This window comes from Pangasianodon hypophthalmus, chromosome 10, assembly GCF_027358585.1.
Source record: "Pangasianodon hypophthalmus isolate fPanHyp1 chromosome 10, fPanHyp1.pri, whole genome shotgun sequence".
NCBI lineage: Eukaryota > Metazoa > Chordata > Actinopteri > Siluriformes > Pangasiidae > Pangasianodon > Pangasianodon hypophthalmus.
In genome coordinates, this window is record NC_069719.1 from 28861311 (window position 1) to 28883469 (window position 22159).

The 22159-nt window shown below is 37.6% G+C and overlaps 1 long non-coding RNA gene across 1 annotated transcript; it reads left to right on the plus strand.

The window, feature by feature from the left end:
* The first annotated feature begins 1240 nt into the window (after positions 1 to 1240).
* Positions 1241 to 8012, plus strand: LOC128319142 (uncharacterized). Its single transcript, XR_008302549.1, has 3 exons — positions 1241 to 2727; positions 3275 to 3430; positions 7267 to 8012. It is a non-coding gene; the product is annotated as an uncharacterized LOC128319142 (long non-coding RNA).
* The last annotated feature ends 14147 nt before the right edge of the window (positions 8013 to 22159 follow it).

A 22159-nucleotide genomic window follows, 5' to 3' on the forward strand; every position in this document is an offset into this window, starting at 1 on the left:
ATAAAGAGAGTACAGTCAGCATTTGTATAATAAACTGGAAACTCAGTATGTATGAGTGTATAAGTTTAAATATATAAATCAATGATAAATAGCACTGCACTCGTATTCAAGCCATATTTGACCCCTCAGTCTCTCAGCACCATCTGTTTCAGTAAACACTCCTCATTCCTCGAGTACACACTCCTCCTGCCCCGGCGCAGGAAGTGTCCTCGGTCCTGATCCTCTCCTACAGTCAGCGCTTACACTCCACCAGATTCGAAAATGCGTGTTTAGCATCTGGCCGAGGAGCTGGAGGCCTCACCGTCGTCTTCTCTCACGAACAAAACTCCTTTTTATCATAATTGCTCCTGTGTATGTTTTCTTTCCTGTGGCATGTATCTCATATTCCCAGACCAAATAACCAAAATCCCACAAGTTTGCAACCTAATAAGATCCGCGTTGTCGCCCGGATCCAGCGGCGGCTCCCGAATGGATCGAAACCCTGTTTTTTATATAGTGTGTTTTTTATTCCTGATCACATTATGTGCAACAGGCGGAAGATATTTATCCTAAATGTCACGGCTGACAAACAGCTTACCTTCAGTACAACACACCCAAGCAGCACCACATTGTGTGTGTGTGTGTGTGTGTGTAACAAGACAATTCCCTTGACTGCATACAATGATTGTTCTGTCATGACTGAAATTGCTCCTTTATTTGCCACTAGACTTATATGTCAAGTATGTTTCTGTTTTCTGCTGCGTAGTGAAAATATATTTATTTGTATTTATTTATTTATTTATTTATTTATTTATTTATTTATTTAGACCATGGCCGTGGAAAATACTCGTTTTCTGTTGGTTTGCAGGCTTGCAGTATTTTCTTAGTTCAGCATGCCTCTAATGTGGATAGTCAAGAAGGACTTGTTTTTTCTAGGACCAAATTATTACTCATTATTTTCAACATACGATCTTTAAGCGTTCTCCCAGAGGGACAAACAAGGAACCTGTAAGGATATATAGGTTTATTCATCACCATCAACTTTTTTATCCTGGAAAGGATGGCAGTGGTGGAGGATCCTGGTGTGCAAGTGCATGAGCAGCCAATCCACCTACACACGCTCATTTAGGATGTGGAAGGAAACTGAAGGAACCTCATACAGACATGCGGAGAACACTGGCTTACATCCTGAATTTGTCAGTTTCACCATGCTCAGTGTTTATTTTATTAAAGACAATCAATTAATCATAATCAAAGTTGGTAGTGTGGCTCAATAAACAGGAAGGAATCATTAAAGAAGCAGGACCCATAGTCAAAAACTGATAACAGGCATGCGTCAGAAAACAGGAAGAAAACAGAAAAAGAAATCAAGGCTCAGTATTGCACACAGCAACACTTCACATCGAAGAATGGAGATGCCATTCATTGGTGTAAATAACCAAAACGAATGAAGGGCTGAACACAGAAAAGGTGCACACATTAGGGAAACAAACCAATGATAATACAGGGATAGAGACAGGAATGGAACAAAAAAAAAAAGCACATGGCTATAAAATAAACAAAAGCATGTGGGAAATGAAAAACAACAGCGAGCAGCACTTCATGATAACTTATCTATATCCTGCTTACTCATTCTTTTTTTAACTTTTTAAACTTTTTTAACTTTTAACTGCTTGGAAGTCATCATCATTCAGACCGTATCGTGCACGCTTTCACTTAAAGAAGCACAGAAGCTAATGAGATATTTTTCTGAGATGTTGTACTTTGCCTATTGGAGATCTTAAGGAGTGTTCCTCCGTTTCCTCATTTTCCAGCTATCAGACTTTAAGGACTTCCTGAATTCTCGAGGTTAAAGGTAAGTGTGTACCTCACCTGTCCTGTAGCTCCACGTTTGATAAATGCTTAAAGGTTTAGGTTACTGTTGAACTAATAAGCAAGAACCTGTTTTAGCTTTTTAAACATTTGCATTCGAATAGAAAGCTTCCCGAACTTGTACTCCTCTCAAAGGCCTTTGTGCATCAGACTTGAAAAGTCAGAAAGGTCGCTATCCGCTTTCTTATCTCCGACAGCGTTGTGCTTCAAAGCAGCAGCGCAGCTCTGAATAAGTCTCAAAACACCCACAGATTCGCTGCTCTTTTTTCCAGTGAACTAAGAAAGTCTGCATGAATAATGGACTCTGGTTTTTCCCTCTTTTTAACAGTCAGTTCCTTCTGTTCATATTTAAATTATAATAACTTGGTAGAGATTAATTTTGTGGTTTTTCTCAGAGACTGTGATTAACATTTCTTTCCCCACTCCGTAAATAAAGTCGACAGTGAACTCTCGGCTTGCGGCGTGAACTGTTTGAGGAGTTTTGGAGCAGCCTGCGGTCAGCCCGAGGCAGAATCACACAGATTTGGCTTTTGGGGGAAAAAAACAGTTGGTGCCATCCAAACTGGCTAAAGCTCAGAGGAAAGACAGAGAGCAGGAATTTGTTTTTTGGATTACAGTAATGTCCTGTCTCTACAGGCTTTGTGTTTGATTATCCAGTGATTTAGGATGGCGAGAGTGTCTTCATTTGGGATTTCAGAATCACCAGACACTGGGTTTTACTCCACATGAGCTCATGAAGAGATCAGAAGCCTTCAACACATTCCAGATGTCCTCTTTCTCCAGACTGGACAAAAGCAACACAGAGATTAAACCACAAATGCTGCCGTCCTGAATCGCTACTGCTGGAGAATCTGACGATCTGGATCACAGTGAAATGTGATTGCGAATTTTCTGGAAACATTTTTTCCAGATAGAATGAAAATGCTAACATATTTTTCTGCCATGTTCAATTTAAAAGTTGTGTTGAAATGTTTTATGTGTTTTAAGGATCCACGTAAATTGTATTTCAGCATTTCCCAGCATTATGCAAAGAATCAGTTGCCAAATTAGCTAGCTTCATAAACAAGCTAGCTGAATATAGATATTTAATAGTTTTATTGTTTTATTTTTCATCAATGCATGCATTGGGAGTTAGTCAGAAATCTAAAGAGGTTTAAACTTAACCAAAAGACATTGCATTTTACAGAATATTACAGAAAAACAGTAATTGTGTTTAAGTCTTCGTGAACACTTGTCTTTCAGGACGTATCCTCACTCTGTTGCTTATCTAGGGCTCTAATATATATATATATATATATATATATATATATATATATATATATATATATATATGGATCACACATCATTTATACAGTCTCAAAGACCACATATATCATGTATATAATTTCAGTTATTAGCACATAATGCATGTTTCCATTCTCAGACACACCGCACCTCAGACGACAACACATGACGAAGATTACGATTATCTTCAGCCACACTTCCGAAGGAGACATTCAGAGAATCTTTAGTGTGAGTTCCCGAGCGTGTGGACTGCGTTTCCTGCTCATGAGCTCCTCAAACCTCCAACAGGTTCCAGGTGAGGAGGACAAACTCGAGCAGAATGACAATGATGATGAGCATCAGACTCGGCATGGCTGGAATTGAGATGAGTCTCTGAGAGAGAGAGAGAGACAGAGAGAGAGAGAGAGAGAGAGAGAGAGAGAGAGAGAGAGAGAGCCGGGGGGTAAAACAGCAGATATTAGACAGGAGGGAAAAACAGGATGAGAACAGGACTGCACCGTGGTGACCAGCTTGTGCTACTGTACTGACAGCTGCAGCGAAGGTGTAGCGATAGAGGTAACTATGGTGATAGAGGTAACTATGGCGATAGAGGTTACTATAGCGATAGAGGTAACTATAGTAATAGAGGTAACTATGGCGATAGAGGTTACTATAGTGATGAGGTAACTATGGTGATAGAGGTTACTATAGCGATAGAAGTAACTATGGTGATAGAGGTAACTATAGTGATAGAGGTAACTATGGTGATAGAGGTAACTATGGTGATAAACGTAACTATTCAATTCAAGATTTAAGATTCAAAGAACTTTATTAATCCCAGGGGGAAATTAACTATAATGATAGAGGTAACTATAGCGATAGAGGTAACTATAGTGATAGAGGTAACTATAGTGATAGAGGTGACTATGACGATAGAGGTAACTATGACGATAGAGGTAACTATAGTGATAGAGGTAACTATAGTGATAGAAGTAACTATGGCGATAGAGGTAACTATAATGATAGAGGTAACTATAATGATAGAGGTAGCTATAGTGATAGAAGTAACTATGGCGATAGAGGTAACTATAATGATAGAGGTAACTATAATGATAGAGGTAGCTATAGTGATAGAAGTAACTATGGCGATAGAGGTAACTATAGTGATAGAGGTAACTATAATGATAGAGGTAACTGTAATGATAGAGGTAACTATAGTGATAGAAGTAACTTTGGCGATAGAGGTAACTATAATGATAGAGGTAGCTATAGTGATAGAAGTAACTATGGCGATAGAGGTAACTATAGTGATAGAGGTAACTATAATGATAGAGGTAACTATAATGATAGAGGTAGCTATAATGATAGAGGTAGCTATAGTGATAGAGGTAGCTATAGTGATAGAGGTAACTATAGTGATAGAGGTAACTATAGTGATAGAAGTAACTATGGCGATAGAGGTAACTATAATGATAGAGGTAACTATAATGATAGAGGTAGCTATAGTGATAGAAGTAACTATGGCGATAGAGGTAACTATAGTGATAGAGGTAACTATAATGATAGAGGTAGCTATAATGATAGAGGTAGCTATAGTGATAGAAGTAACTATGGCGATAGAGGTAACTATAGTGATAGAGGTAACTATAATGATAGAGGTAGCTATAATGATAGAGGTAGCTATAGTGATAGATGTAACTATGGCGATAGAGGTAACTATAGTGATAGAGGTAACTATAATGATAGAGGTAGCTATAATGATAGAGGTAGCTATAGTGATAGAAGTAACTATGGCGATAGAGGTAACTATAGTGATAGAGGTAACTATAATGATAGAGGTAGCTATAATGATAGAGGTAGCTATAGTGATAGAAGTAACTATGGCGATAGAGGTAACTATAGTGATAGAGGTAACTATAATGATAGAGGTAGCTATAATGATAGAGGTAGCTATAGTGATAGAAGTAACTATAGTGATAGATGTGACTAAACTGATAGAGGTAACTATAGTGATAGAGGTAACTATAGTGATAGATGTGACTAAACTGATAGAGGTAACTATAGTGATAGAGGTAACTATAGTGATAGATGTGACTAAACTGATAGAGGTAACTATAGCGATAGCGATAGAGGTAACTATACAGACAGTGGTAACTATAGTGATAGATGTAAATAAACTGATAGAGGTAACTATAGCGATAGACGTAACTATAGTGATAGAGGTAACTATAGTGATAGAGGTTACTATAGTGATGTTTTTATAGTGATAGAGGTAACTATGGTGATAGAGATTACTATAGTGATAGAGGTAACCATGGAGACAGAGGTAACTATGGTGATAGAGATTACTATAGTGACATGCATAAGGCTGGATATTATGGTCTGTTTAAAGCTGCCTCCAGTGTGATCAGGTTCATACAGGTTTTCACGCAGGAAGAGATTGTTGATGAAAACGTTGCTCCTGGCCTGTGACACTGTGTCTCATGGAGCTTATAAGAAACGTCCTGAGTGTGTTCCGACACGGTGAACTCAGCAGTGCGGGTTCTTCATCCTGTCTTAAATAAAAGCCAAACGTCCCTAACGGCACACGTACAATTCCATCTGCTGTGTGACATGACGAAGAAATGAAACAGGGATGAAGATCCTTCCTTTAACGTCGAGTCGATTTAATAAACTTGTCATGAATTGCTACTCGTATCTGCGTGAGGCGATCAGGGAGCGCTTCGGAGTGTTTCTCGTCTCACTGAGGTGTGGTTGATCACACGTACAGGCACATGGATTATGTGTGACGGGTTTTCCCTACGGTACGCAGAACTCTTCATCAGCACTCCACACACACACACACACACACACACACACACTCTTAGAACTGGCTGCCTGTAATCAGTTCTCGCCGTCGATGACGTTCACATTAACAGGTGTGAGTTTTTTGCATTTATAAAAAGGTTAGGCATTAATAAGACATGCACTCAGCCGTCAAGACTCTCCGTGTGTCGCTGTGGAATGATCTAAATTCCCAGTATGAAAGCGTCCATGTTTTCAGAAGATGACATTAATTAAGCAGTTTTGCAAAAAAATAATTTCTAAAGTGTTCCATTTATGGCTGCATTGGATTAACCGAGACATTTAATAAAATAAACGAAAAGCTAGTCATTATTTTTCTACTTGGATATTTCGCACCTTGCTAAATTTCATTACATCATGTGACACAAAAACATGGTGTCTTTGAAAATGGTGATAAATTAAGAACCTTTAGGCTACTTTAGCTCTAATGTTTAATTAAAATCACCTAAAATGCTATAAAGCCTGATTAAATTCTTAATTAATAATTAAAAAAAAGGATGAATATGTAGAGTAGTCAGTATGTCAAAATGTGCACTACATCCTGTTTTTATTATTTATTTAGTTCTATTTTATTTTAAGAAACAACTGAACATCTCAGTGGAAAGTCTTGAGTTAGAATTGACTAGCAGTGTGTTATTGCATCATCATATGTAACAACCAATCAGGTTCCAATATGCAAATACCAACTTCCTAAGACAATTTGCATATTAATGTAAGCTAGATATCTTGATGTAAATGTGCACAATTTTTCTGCCATCTAATCACAGTTTTTTCTGGAACTGGCATTTAAGGAAAAATGATTATTTTAATACTGTAAAAATTTTGCACAGTTTTTAAAAGGCTAATTTGCATATTCACACAAGCTGAGTTTCTTAAATTAAAAGTTGATGAATTATTATTTAATATAGTTAAAAAAATTTATGATGTTCAAAATAAGTTGTTAGACTTTAAACCTTTTTACAGCATGAAATGTTGAGATGTTTAGAATAAACTCTATCACTACATTTCTGACACTAATATGAAAATTACGTTTTTTATTTATATTTATGATATTTTTTATACAAATTATATTAAAGGGATATTTAACTAATAATAGCTGAATTCTGATCTCCTGATAAAAGTATCTCGGATATTAATTAGTTTTTTTTTACATTTGGTGTTTGTTATTCTGACCATTTCTAACTTTATTTATTTATTTATTTGTTTATTTATTTAGTCTGTATTCTGTTTTTCATATATAGAGCCAATTTTCTGTCAGTTATTGTCACATATCAGTAATTTTCTGACCCAGAGATATTACTATTTCAGATTTCTTCACCCGTAACAGTGACTTCACCTAAATCTCAGAGTCTCCTGCACTGAAAGGGTGTCTCTCGTAAAATGGATGGAAATATCGACAGAAGCGCGAGACGAGATGCAATCTCAGGTCAAGCGTCGAGTGTGAACGCAATGGTGCGTAAATACCTGACAGCGACGTCCCATAATCCTCAGCTCCACCCTCACAGCACTGCAGATGCCCCGTAACTCTCCGTTCTTACTCCTGAGAGTGGAGTGCAAAAGTTTGTACACCCTTTGATTCTGACTGGGTGGAGAAAATAAACTTAACCTCAAAAAAAATAGAATTATGGAGTGGTGAAAATGAAATGTGGGTGTGTCCTGGAACAAGATGAAACCTTGTGATGAAATTCAGCAGAAAACTGTTTTTGAGAAGAATCAAATGTTTTCCAGACTGGATCTTGAAATTTAGTTTTTTGTTGTTGTTTTTTTTTTTACTATTAATATCTTAACATACACTATTTGATTGTTTGTGTAAATAAATAAATAAATAAATAAATAAAGGAACATCTGTAAAACTATTACACTTACAATATACCTAAAGTTTTCCATCATGTAATGGACCTTAATGGGAATTGGCTTAATGGTTTCCATCACGTTCCTGAAGGCTTCCATTAGGAATTCAAAGGTAGATGGTAGAGGACCATCAGAATGAACTCAGATTAAAATTACACATCATTGTGTTCCATTAAATACCATTAAATACCACTAGAAACACATTAAAAACCATCAGGAACCACTAGAAATCTGTCTTCTAATGATTAAATGTTTTGCTGATGTATATGACATTTCTCTCTTTTTTTTTTTTTTAATCTTTGGTGTTAATTGTTTTATTGTATGTTTAATGTCAATTGTTATTCTGACTTACTTTGCATTTTACAACCATTTTTTCCTTGTATGTTGTATTTTTTTTTTTTTTTTTTGCACAATTGAATTTTGCCGAATGCTAAACTGAAAGCTATAAGCTTCTTTAGCTTCTTAGCAACATTATCTTCATAGGAAAGCTTCAGAGACCGAACATTTCTTCGCTGATTGACTACATTTGGTGTAAAGGGAACATTGTGTACTCATTTTTGTGAGAATAATGGAATGATTCAAAGCCTTGAAGTAAGCATTTTGGGTTTTTTTTCCTGTTTGTCTCGGCAGCATGACTCCTGAGACAATTCTCTCTCTCCTGCTCCCTCGCCGTTACTCCTGTTTGCTGAACTAAATGCATTATGAAAGCACTGTTGTTTATTTCCGTCCTCCTGGAAATGAATAAAACACAGCAGACAGCCGACTCATCCATCTTCCATGATCACGATCATGATCCGCTACAAACTGCCGAAGATAAAAATCACATTCATAAATGGAGAAATGAGAGAGAGAGAGAGAGAGAGAGAGAGATGGGTGATCTCCCTGCTGTGACATGACTCATGTTTCTTTACTTTAATGATCCGAGTTTTATTCATTCAGCTGAAATTCTACAGATCAATAAGATGCTGAGAGGATTTCTGGGCTGCAGATGATTTTATTCGATGCGATATGGTGAAAATGAGGTACTACTTGGACGAGATAGTAGGTCACATGACCGTAACATGTCTGTAGGCTGTACCTGTGCTAGGAGCTCAATATCTTAGCTAAAGTTACGTTAATGCTGATGTCATTTTAAACGTCGTCTATATTTTATTGTTCTGTGCTTCATTTAAGAGCGAGCGCTTCCCGGAGTGTCTTTATAACCTCTACTCCTCACAGGATATAACGCAAACTCTACCAGCATGTCCATTCAGGTGAGATATACTGTATAGCACCTGGAGTTATTTCTACTGCTCAGGTGAAAAACTGACTAAAATCCCAGAGATACTCTGAGAGACACTGAAAACCCTAACACGCTGACCGGACTCAACTGAATGAGTAAACTCGTTCCTTCAATTTAACTGAGTAATGGCGTCTCCCAAAACGTGTACCTTTAAGTTCACTTAACTTGATGCTCATGTAGACTGTACTTAAATAATTCAGTTGCCTAACATGTTGTTCATGTAGCGCATTTTATCGTTTACTGACTGTGAATCGAACTGTGAGAGCGCCGCATGCTAGCTGCTAGTCCACCAGGGAACGTATTTAAAGCGTACTTAAATACAGGATCCCAAAAGTCTCCATAAATAGGGGAAATTAACAATTTTTTAGCAAAATGTACTCGAGTCGACAACCGCCTTATGCAATTATCTGCCAATCAGAGCGTTAGTTCTCTTGTTGCCAGGCAGAAATCCACGCATGGCTAATCATATCAAAGAAACACCCGAGTGAGCTATTTTAATGAATCATTATTTTGAGTTTATAACACTTAAAATCTTAACTTTATGTATTTTGAAGGTAAATGTTATGAATTTATGTATTTTGGAGGTAAATAAGTTAAAGAAACTTAGATTTTTGATTTATGGGTCCAAAACGTAGCATTGTAAGTAATGTTTAGTCACGATTACTTGATTATTTAAGTAAAGACAACATTAGAGTTTACAGTGATAATAATGACAGTATCCACCTCCATGTGGAAAACTAATCCCGTCTGAACAGGGCTTTAGGAACAGGGCTCCAAGCATCAGGATGAATCAGTCACGTCTACACCTCTGTTTTTGGTTTTGAATTTGGAACCTTCAGAACAGATGGACGATGATGATAGCATTCACATAAACATAAAAACTAATGAAATTTTTGCTGAATGTAATTGGAGAAATCAGGCGTTCTTTTTAAGATCAGTCCAGTTGCGAGTCTGAATCAGAGCAATATGTGATGCTTTCGGTTTGATTTGTTTTAACACTGTACGTAATAAAACAAACCAGAAAGGAAAAAAACTGATCTGAGGTGCGTAGGGCTGAAATGCGACGATGGAAACGCAGTAAGCATGTGTGTGTGTGTGCGTGTGTGTGTGTGTGTAGAAATCATTAAAAATCACACAAACCCAGAGAACACGGAGCCGACGCTAAACACACGATTAGATAATTACATAAATATCAACTTTAAAACATTTTGTGTGTCACATTTAGCGTTTATTTTCTCCAGAATTTCCACATGGTGTCATTGTATCATCTTTTTCCAACTCGGGCCACTAGAGGGCACCCTGACGTTCTCTGCACAACGACTTCTTCCATTGTCTCCCTGATTTCCTGTTGAAACCACGCTCATGTGTTTGTTATTTCTGCTTGATTAAGGGCTCTATTTAAGTGCCTCGGGTTTTTCCTCTTTAGTTGCTGATGCAATAATGTTGAGTCAGGTTCTGTTTGTGGTTCTGAGATTATTATATTTGTTACAGTTTGGCTCAAGCACAGTTTATTTTGTTGGTTTAGTATTTTCTAGGTTTGCTTTTCTAGTTTATTTTCTCTAGAGTTTCCACATGGCATTTCTGCAGCGCTACAGCTCTGTGCTTTGGTTCAGTTTGTGTCTCACGGCTCAATTTAGCAGCTTGCAAAGAATCAACAACAAAAAAAAACTAATAAGTAAATAATCAAAAAACAGACATTTAAAGCTTAAACATTGCAGAAATAATGAATCTATTAGTAGTAGTAGTAATTATTTTATTGTGCAATGTTTAGGCTTATAACACAACACACAACAAATTCTAAATAAAAATTTTTTAGAAATTTTGTAAACTTTTAAGGTTAAAAATAAAGGTTTTAAGAGTTTTCTGTAAGGTTCTTATCTTCCTAACGGTGTTCTCCTGGGTACAGGCAGAGGCGGCTGCGGTTACAGGAAGTGCTTTATTTTAAAAATGGCAGGTAAATAATTTCAAAATCGTAAACACTATCATGGTCAGAAATAGGACGAAGGTCCGTCGATCAGCAAAGAGCAAAAACCAGAAATAAAAACCAGCCAACAAAAACAATAACCAGATAAACTCACAGGAGAAAACAAGGCTTGCTTTGTCAGGTGATCGGGTCGATGATTCAGCAATACTTCGCGCTGAATGAGTGTTTTCAGTTTGTTTATATAGTGTGTGTGTGTGTGTGTCCAAGTGTGCTAGATCAGTGATCAGGTGAACTTGAGCGTGATGAGAGTGTGTGTGTGTGTGTGTGTGTGTCGAGAGTTGTAGTCCGTGGACAGAGTCATACGCCGGTTCCAGCGTTGCCATGACAACATCTCTGATTCTCAGTTATAGCTTTCTACATAGAACCTTTACGGGTTCCCCCAGAGGAACAACCAAAGCACCATTAAGTGTTCTAGATTTATTTATTTTTGAGTGTTCATGCTGTTATTTACTCTACAGCAGCTCAGGAAGTGTGTGTTTAGTTTCCGTTCACTCTTCAAATATCATCGAGGTCACAGTGTTTGTTTATAAAAAATTCCAAATAAAAGTTCCACTTTTGTCTCATTAACGTCTTCACAACTTAACGAGTTTATGAGCCATTTCACAAACGTGATATTTCTCAACACGGCGGTCCCACAAACTTCAGTTAGCGCTTGATGCTAAGTGTTTTTACTGTGTAGTTTTAGTCATATTCAGGCATTTTTTGGTAATTTCCCAACAAATCTGAGAGAAATGTTGATATTCCTGATAGTTCTGTCAGATTTTCATCATCGCTGTGTCTTCACACTGTCCATGTAAAAGATTTCGCTAGTTATAGTGTGAGACTAACAACCGATAAGCATAAGTGTAGTGTAATGTTAGTTATACAAAGTGTTTTCTTAGTAATTTATCAATAAATCTGAGGAAAATGTTGATGTTCCTGACTGTTCCGTCACATGATCACGGCAACCATGCATTTAGATTGTCCATATAAACGACTTAGCTAGCTTTCAGTTTTATTTTTAGCCATACAGTGGCTTTTCTTGGTAATTTACCAACACATTTGAGAGAAATGCTGATATTCCTGACGATTCTTTCAGATTTTTACTGTCACTGAGCATTTGCATTGTCTATATAAAGACTTAGATAGCTTTATTGTGAGCCTAATTAGCGCTTCATGCTAAGTGCAATTACAGAGTAATTTTCATTTTTCTGAGTATTTTCTTAGTAACTTACTAACAAATCTGAGGAAAATGTTGATGTTCCTGATATTTCTGTCTCGTTTTTACCATCACTTTGCATTTCCATTGTCTATATAAAAGATTTAGCTAGCTATATTGCGAGACTGAATCAAGCTTACCAAGGTGAAGCAGGATTAGCATCTGATGCTAAGTGCAATTAAAGAGTAATTTTAGTTTTTCCGAGACTTTTCTTCGTAACTTTCCGAAACATCTGAGGAAAATGTTGATGTTCTGGATGGTTCTGTCTTGTTTTCAGCATCACCGAGCTTTTTAAACTGGATTAGCAGTCGATGCTAAGTGTTACTACAGAGTAATTCTGAGGTTTTTCTTAGTAAAAAAAAAAAAACATCTGAGGAAAATGTTGATGTTCCAGATGGTTCTGTCTTGTTGTTTTTTTTGGGTTTTTTTTTTACCATCACTGTGCATTTACATTGTCTTTAGACAATGTGTGCATTTGCGCAGTCATTAGCTAGCTTATGCTGCCTTCTGTATTTTCCAGTTGCCTAGCAATAGTGTTCACAACTTTAGGAGCATATTGTATGCTCACAAATCCACATCCTCTCCTGTAAAGAATTAGCGTTCAGGACGTACGTAGTCAATCGAAGGATATTTGATGCTCAGGTTAAAGTCCTCATTGAATGTCTTGAGAGCAGTGACTTTATTTGGCATTTCCTTTTGAAACAGGAAGTCAGAGTGACAATGTGTTGACGTGCTTGACTGATTTACACAACCACCAATAGTGTTTGCCCAATCTAAACAAACCTGAAAACAAAGCTGAATATGGAGAACAGTGAAGAGTTTATAACGAGAGCTTTGTTCTGCTCCAGATTTCTCACCTCCATCTTCACCCACACTGGTCCACTTTAACCAGGACGATATCCTAAACAACGAGACGCCGTGTGTTGGCGACGGTGATGCGACGGAGAGCCGGGAGAGGGCTCGTCAGCAGGACACTTCATTTTCCCATTAATTTAAAGCGAGAACATCTCCAAAATATCTATAAAAATGTCTACTATCATATAAAACTATAGCATTAAGATGCGTCCTGGGTGATCTGATCGTAGCGCTTAGCACAGGCGTAAGGCATCTCGAAGGCGCCTCGTGATCCGATCGCTTAAACCACATTCGGACGAGGTCTGGGACGCATATGGACACATCACTTCGTCTGTAGCGTGAACATGAAGGCGTCCTGATGCGTCCCGGACATCCACGAAGGACCAGGAGATACGTCATTATTAAGAGACTGTTTGGAAATCATGCTGAATTGATTAAAAAAAAAACTCTCCACTGCATTACTAGTGCACTTCCATAGCGTTCTGGAGGGTCTTGTGGCTAAAAGTTGCTTCGTTCGTCGTCTCGTCTGTCGTTCATGTCTAAGTGTTTTGCAGACGAAATGAGTGGAGCGTTAGAAACAGCGGAAAATGCAGTGAGGTAGTAAATGTGTGTGACCTTCCTCCTGCGGAAACGACGCATGACACAGAACGCAAGTGCTCTAAAGAGATTCGTTCATAAAGCCAGGTGTGAACAGCTGTGCGTCTCGGCTGTCCAGTTGTGATCAGATCACCTGAGACTGATGTTAATACCAGGTGTGAACAGGGCCTAAGGGACAAGAACAAAAAGCTCTGAAACACCAATTTTTTATTTCTGTAATATTATTATAGTTTTATCTGCAGCTCTGATCCTTTAACAGAATCTTTAACTACATTTTCGACATTTTTACACAATCTACCTGCAGACTAATTTTCATTTATTGAAACGTCCTCCTCCTCTCTAACAGAAGTCATTACGTGTGTGTGTGTGTGTGTGTGTGTGTGTGTGTGTGTGTGTGTGTGTGCGCACGTGAGCGTGCATTCTGATGAGCTCATTTTCATCACTCGGTGACTCATTTATCAAACAATCTATTATATCCAATTAGCGAACGCCCCGGGAAATTAACCATTAATATGGAGTTAATTCAGGTGCGCCTATTTACTTGACTCCTGAAGTTCAGGTGTGATTTTTTACCAAGAAAAGCTAACTGTAATAATCAACGTTAATATATTTCATTCTTCTTCACCTTTACAAAAACACGCACGTAATATACGTAGATACACTGCAGTCTTTAATAAAATCGAGATATAATTTTTTTTCTCTCTTACATTTCACATCAATTCAGATTAGTATGACCATATTAGCTTACATAACATTATAATAATAATAATAATAATAATAATAATATGACTGCAAGCAGTGATTAAGGGGCCAAGCACTTTCTGGCCCCTCCCCTTGGTGACAGAGGAAGACCAGAAGCCAAGGCAAGGACCATTAACTCTTGTTTCCAAGGAGATATAATAAACTTGATGGTGATACTACACGACATTGAGAAAAGACCTTACTTCCTTTTTTTGAAATCCTCCATTCAAATTTGTTCACACGTTATGGATGTGTTCAATATCAGAAACAGGTTTTCAATGGTTAGACGAAGTTTCTAGGTGAAGAAGAATTGTTAAAATTCAAAATGGTGACTTCCTGTTTGGCAAATCACAAATTCATTACATCAAGAACGCTCTGCATTTCCTTCCAGGCAATCAGCAGAACATAGAATGATGATTCGATGAATTATAGCGCCACCTAAAGGTACATTTAGACAAATCTTTTTAGAGTCCTGGTCCTTCACTCACTGAACTCAAGTTTGATTTGGAGACTCCTTCCATAAATGTCTCCTTACAGAACACTTCACCACATCAACAGCATGGGTTGCAGCTGTTGAAAAACTTTGTGAACTACAAACAGGTGATTTTAATCATCTCAGTATTTAGCTCAGAAAATCCACTTAAGCGGCTGCGTAACCCGACTGAATACCAGGAACTTTCTCAGCATAATTACTGATGTAACTTTTGGACTTAAGTCACTGACCCTGAATATGGCTCTATACATTAACTGATTAATTTTAGATCTTTTTTGGTTTATACTATAAAAATAATACATTAAATAATTTAATATCTTAAAGTATGCGTAGGTTGGAAACAAAAGGGTTAAATCTTAAAAAATCCTTTTAAAAATTATTAGGAGTTTTCATCCATGTTGTTTGTGGAATCAGTTGTAGATGGGACAATTTCATGTTTGAAAGTAAAAAAAAAAAAAAACCTCTGGAGATGCATCATGGGCAGTGAACACTGGCGGCTAATCGTTAGCAAGCCTTGATTAACACAATCACACATTTTTACGATGAACCAATCGCCAGCTGTGAAATACAGAAAGTGGAGCAGAATCTAGCAGCGTTAGTGTGTGTCCATTAAAACAGAAACTAAAGGTATCACATGTTGTATTAATTAGCCTAATTTAACTAGCCATCTGGCCGGCTGTGTAAATGTTTTTGCTAATCGGAGAACATTAGCACTTTTGTTTTCCACCGTTTTCTTGGCCACATTCCAATATTAACACACAGCTGAGTGCGACTTGTGAAAAGTGCTTCTCTGTTGCTTTAATGCTATTTTTATGTGCTTTTGAAAATCTTTCTTCAGGTTTGTTTCACCACTCAGAAGACCACTGAAGAAAACACTAATTAAGGGCAGTGTTTATGAGGCGACGTGAGATCTAAATGAGATGAACATTTATTGATTATATCACAACATTGTCAGAAAGACTGCTTTTGTCATGTGGTGTTTATAAGATACCAGAACGACAAAGTCAGCTGCATTAATAGTCTAATGATAGTTGGCTTGAAAAGCGTCATAAGATGTTACGTTGAAAAAAAAAATGTCACTTTTTATGTCAATCTTAGCTGACGAAATAAGCCTTCATAATGATACGTAAGACCTACATAAACATTTATAAACACCACTCTTAAGTGGTTCTAAATGTTTGTCCGTTGCCATGGAAAGGTTATGTGCCTATATCACTGTGTAGCCCTATGAACAATACCTCTTAGGTCTTTATACATGTTTATGTAGGTTTATGTCATTATCCATGAAAAAAGTTTCATAGGTCTTCTGTAGCCCTTTGAACATCGCACCGAAGTCTTATAAATGTCTATCTGGGTTTACGTCAGCTACAGTGAAATTGTTATAATGTAGATCTTATGTAGCCCTATGAACACCACACTTAAATATTTATGTATGCTTATGTCAATTCCATGAAAAGGCTTAGTAAGTCTTATGAAGCCCTATGAACACCACTCAAGTCTTTATAAATGCTTATGTAGCCTTATGCAGGTTGACATGAAACCTTTATATGCACCACTCTTAAACCTTTATGGATGTTTATGTCTCAATTCAGTGAACAGATTTACATATGTAAGTCTCATATATGTATCACTATGAACACCACCCTTAAATGCTTATGTAGGTTTATGTCAGTTCCATGAAGCCTTATGACCATCACCTTTAGGTCTGTAGATATTTTGTAGTCTGTGTAGGTTTTATGCAGCACTATGAACACCACCTTTAAGGAAAAGTGTATCTCTATAATGCAAAAATCTCTCACTGTGATGGACAACTTTAATCCGTGTTCAGAGTTAAGGACGAGTGTCACACTCTTTCAGGGGACACTCTTTAGACTGTTTACTTTTTTATTACCTCAGAAAACAAAATGTACGTTTAAACCAGCTTTTCCTCAGAGACTTCGGGGTGTTTAATGTTCTTGTTCCTTTTCGCTGAGTCAGAATTCTGTGTACTCTGTGCATTTGGAGGATAAAAAGTTTTCAAAGGCGCCTGACAACAAGCCTTTAAATGCTAAACAGGCTGTAAGGATGCATTTCATTTCTGCGTGTACCCACGAGGTGTGGACAAAAAACAAATAAAGCAGTGCGAAACCTCATTTTTCACCGTCTGCAATTTCATACAGAGCTGCGGAGCTGTTTATTGTAAAAAGCATCACCGTGTTTTTTAAACAAGGCTTCGAAATGACGTTCTCTTACAGAATTTATTGCTAAATGCAATGCAAATTCTATTTTATGGAAATACAATCAAAAGGAGGAAGTGTAGAGAAGAGCTGATGCAGCGAGGCCTGAGGTAGGAACCAAAGATTAAATAAATAAAGAAAAAAAAAACACAATGCAAAATGTTACATAATGGAAGTTTGGCAAGCGGAGCTGCAAAAGACAAGAAAGACAAGAGAAGATCATTAACGCCTGGTCTAATCAAGCGGAGAATATAAAAAATATTAAAAATTAAAGATATGTGTTGTTCTGAAGATCCAATTAAACGACGCAAAACGAAGCGAGTGAGAAAGCTCGCCCGATTTTATTTACAGCGATGTTCCCCGTGGAGAGACATCAAAGCCGAGCAGGAAGAAACTAATATGCAATTTGGAAAAACTGACTCGCTTTATAAAACACCAAATGTTTCTCCATCAACAAGAGCCGGATTTCATTATTGAGACGTGTGTGTTGAGAAGATCACATTAAGCTTTTAGATTAAACGATCTGAGAAAACACAATTTCCCCAATGATCCACTCGATTTTGTGTTTAAATTCGATTTTAAATGTAATCACTGCTATTACACCACATGTACCTACACAGTGTTACGAATATCACAAGGAATGAGTGACATTTTAGGCTTAGATACTGTATATGCAAGTTTCAAAAATATTGGCACCTGTACAGTTAATCAGTGAATATACACTATATGCCCAAAAGTATGTGCACCCCTGATCATCACACTCGTATGTGGTTCTTCTCCAAACTATTCCCCAAAGTTTAAGTCACACAGTTGTATAGAACGTCTCTGTGTGCTGTAGCTTTACAATTTCCCTTCACTGGAACTAAGAGACTCAAACCTGTTAAAGCATAACAATGCCCCTGTGCACAAAGCGAGCTCCGTGAAGACATGGTGTGTGAAGGTTGGAGTGGAAGAACTCGAGTGTCCTGCACAGAGCCCTGACCTCAACCCCACTGAACACCTTCGGGATGAACTGGAACACCGACTGAACCCCAGACCTCCTCGACATCCCAACATCAGCGCCTGACCTCACTAATGCTCTTGTAGCTGAATGAACACAAATCCCCACAGCCACGCTCCAACATCTAGTGGAAAGACTTTGCAGAAGAGTGGAGCTTTCTGATGTACAGCCATTATTCACTCCATAATCCCCCTCTCTCTCAGTCTTTACAATGTATCTTACAATAGAAAGGGTTATGTACATCATAGACACACTGTCTGCACTTCCACTTTTGGAAATTCATTACATTTAATAAAAAAGTATTTGCTATAAAACAAGATCGTGGAGTATTATTAAACTAGCCCAATCTGGCGACCCGGTCATTAACTCTCATAACTGCTGCTCCTCCTCCACTGAAAACGTTCATCGCGTGAGCATGGGGAAGTGAAAAATCCTGTCCATTTGCGTCTGTTAGCGTTTGTTGCAGTTCCCATTTTTGACCACTAGGTGTAATATTTGCTATTGATTGCACAACATCCAGAAACGCGAGCAAATCCACAGAAAATTGGCTTATATCTGTTAAATTACTATCTTTTTAAAATTGCTGGTGACTCAAAAGAGGTCATTAGTATTTAATTAGTAATTAATTAATAATTAGTAATGAGAATTTTATGTAAGGGGTTGTGAGTCAGGACTTTATTTGTTGAACAGCTGATAAAAATGACAGCGCCACTGACAACCTGCACACCTACATTTCCTCCACTTCCTCCAAAGTCCCAGAAATGATATTCAGGACAAAGCCTGTAGAAAAGTGTTGAAAATGGCACTCGTGTGCGATTAGCGGGAGGCCAGAGCCGAGCTCCAGGAGCTGTAATGGAGCTGACAGCGGTGCTACTGAAGCCTGTAATCATCTCCAACAGTTTCTTTGTCAGCGATGAATCAGGACCATTTACAGTCAGCGTCACGTTCACGATGGACGCGAGTCAAAAGCTGAAACGCAGACACCGATCTCCGAGTGAGCCATCAGCGTCATGTAGCACACATCACATCACCAAGAGCCTGTTTCATGTTTTAGTTGGAAAAAGACAAACTTCTCACATCACAGAGAGCTTTCAGAAGCTCATCTTCAGACATGACACATGACACCTTTGGGCATGGAGCTCCATCAGGACATCGGTGTGGAGGTCATGGATTAATTGTGATCATCAAAACTTATTTGTCTTGTTGACGTTTTTTTACAACCTACTCTAATATAAAACTTTTTTAATCTTTGTATTCATTCTGTGTCTCTGTATAAATAAGTACATCAAAAATATTAAAAATTAAAACGAGCGCTATGACGATTACAGAACGTTAGACGTGTAACTGACTTCCACTAAAGCAGCGTCTGATTTACTGACTATCGGGGAAACAGCGTACGGAATACGAATTACAAGATAATGTTCAATAAATCAGTATGATTGATTTATAATATAATCATTAGTGTTATTGATAGGCTGTGGGGTGTTAAATATTAAATCAAAAATAAAGAGATACTTGAAATAACAAGATAATAAATGTCAAAAATTATGATAACTATGATAAAAATTATGATAATTATAACTCAAAAGAATGAGATAATATCTTGAAATAAGATAAAATGTCAAACTAATGAGACAATAACTTTAAGAAATAACAAAGTGAACTGAAATAATGAAATAATAATTTTGTTACGTCAAAATAAATTGTGTTTAGACTTTTCTTTTTGCAGTTTACGGTTCAGAAAAGAAGATAACGGAGAGAAAGAGAGTCTGCGTGTGTGTGTGTGTGTGTGTGTTGGCCTCAGTGATGTGATGTGGTGATAAGTGTGAGAAATCACCTTCCTCACTCTGGTCATTGCTTTATTAGTGCTCACACACACACACACACACACACACACACACACACACACACACGTCTGCTGGATGATGGAGTGATTTGGGGGCCATAACTGCGGCTGGTGTGAACACCTTCATTAAAGCGGAAAGTAGACTGACGACTTTCTCTCTCTCTCTCTCTCTCTCTCTCTGTGTGTGTGTGTGTGTGTGTGTGTGTGTGTAGGCCATTAAAAACCTGCTTTTCCTGAACCATTAACCGACCCAGGACTCTACTGTATTTAACACTCATCTATCTGATGTAATATTGTCTTCAGCTCATCCTCATTATTTAACACTTGGGCTTCGTTCCTCCAGAGATTTTAACTCGAGATTTTATTATTAAATAGAAATATGTTTGCTGTATAGAGTGAAGCACATGTGGAGTGGAGGTTAACGGTTTTCTACATTACCCACAATGCCGTGCTGATAGTGGCGGAGTGGGATTTAGCCCTCACTTCATCTCTATGTAAAGAGAGTGATGCAGCGGCGCTTTAGTCCTTTAGTCTGTCCAGCTCTCTCACCTCCTCATCTGTCCACTCAAACAAAAGCGTTTTTTTCAAGTCTTTCGAGTCTTAGACAGAGCTGTCAATCAAGCATGATCATTAGAATACTAGGCCACGCCCACTAGGACAGTCTGGTCAGAGACTTCAGCTCTGTGTTTCATCAGAAAAACATGTTTAATATTTCACACCACTGCATTCTCTGGGATTTTCTTAACATGAAAGAGATGAAAGTGTTTTGTCAGAGCCTCACAGGATGATTACATCACACACACATGCACACACACACACACACACGCACACACACACACACGTGGCTAAATGGCTGAGCGAAGGTTAATGAAGCACACATCTGGCGAGACACGAAGACGGATTTCGTTTTGGGAGAAAGCTGTGTGAAAAGAGACGCCATACATCTTTGGGAAATAATAAAATAATGAGAAAAAGGAATGAAAAGAATGAAAAATGGAATGAAGCGTGCAATTCGTTCTGCACTGAAGCTGATTTTTCATATTGCAGGCTGAGTGGAGGAAGTGCAGTGTGTCTGTTCCACTGTTCCGCAGCTTGTGTGAATGGAAGGAAAGGGAATGAATTGGGATTATAAAAATAACAAACGGAAATATTTTTTTCTCCTCGGCACGAAGCGCTACGTTTATCAAAAAGTTAACACTGAACAGCATCCCTTCTGTGAAGCATGGTGGTGGTAGCATGGCTATGTAAACAGAATGCAGTGGTCTCCTCCTAGAAGTAGCAGCATTTTACCTTCTCTGATCAGGACCTGTTGTGTGGGCGGGGCTACAACAGGCTCTGGCTGTGATTGGTGCATTGACTCGATAGATTATATATTATATTCCAAGTCAAATAATTGCAATAAGTATGTGATAAAATAATTACAGATATATAAATAAATATCAGCACCTACATTTATTTTTCGCTTAATAAACTTTATTATTTTTATTTGTTTCTTTTTAAATGTTTATTTATCATTTATTATTATTAATTATTATTATTTATGAAATACTTACTGTCACATTTTATTAATAGTTCATTATTAATTTTATTAATAATTTTGTATTTATTATTTATTTACTGTCACCTTTTTAGCTATTATTTATTTATTTATTTATTCATTCATGTATTTATTTATTTGCTTGCTGTCACCTTTTTAGCTTTTTAAAATTTATTTATTTATTTATTTGTTCGTGGTCCCCGTGTTATTCTGCTGCTACACTCGGTACAGTAGTGTGTGGTTTGGGACGAGGCCCATGAAGGTGTGTCTTTAGCTAAAGTTTTGTTGTTGTTGTTATTGTTGTTGTTGTTGTTGTTGTTAATGTCTTTGGGTCGCTCGTCTTCAGAATATTTAACGGAACAGCTGCTTAAAATGTATCGCGCATCTCGACGGAAACGTACGCAGCATGCGTGCAGGACAGAGTGTGGATAATTAGCGCACTTCATTAAGTGCTTCGCGTCTCCTCGAACACTTTGTCCTTCGTAAATGATGTCGTCTGATCCGGAGCTGTTTGGAGTTTTTTGCCAGATCGTGTTGTTTTCGTGTCCTTGTTAAGAGAGAAATGTGTTTCTGTGGCAGAAACGAGATTGTGGAGTAAAGT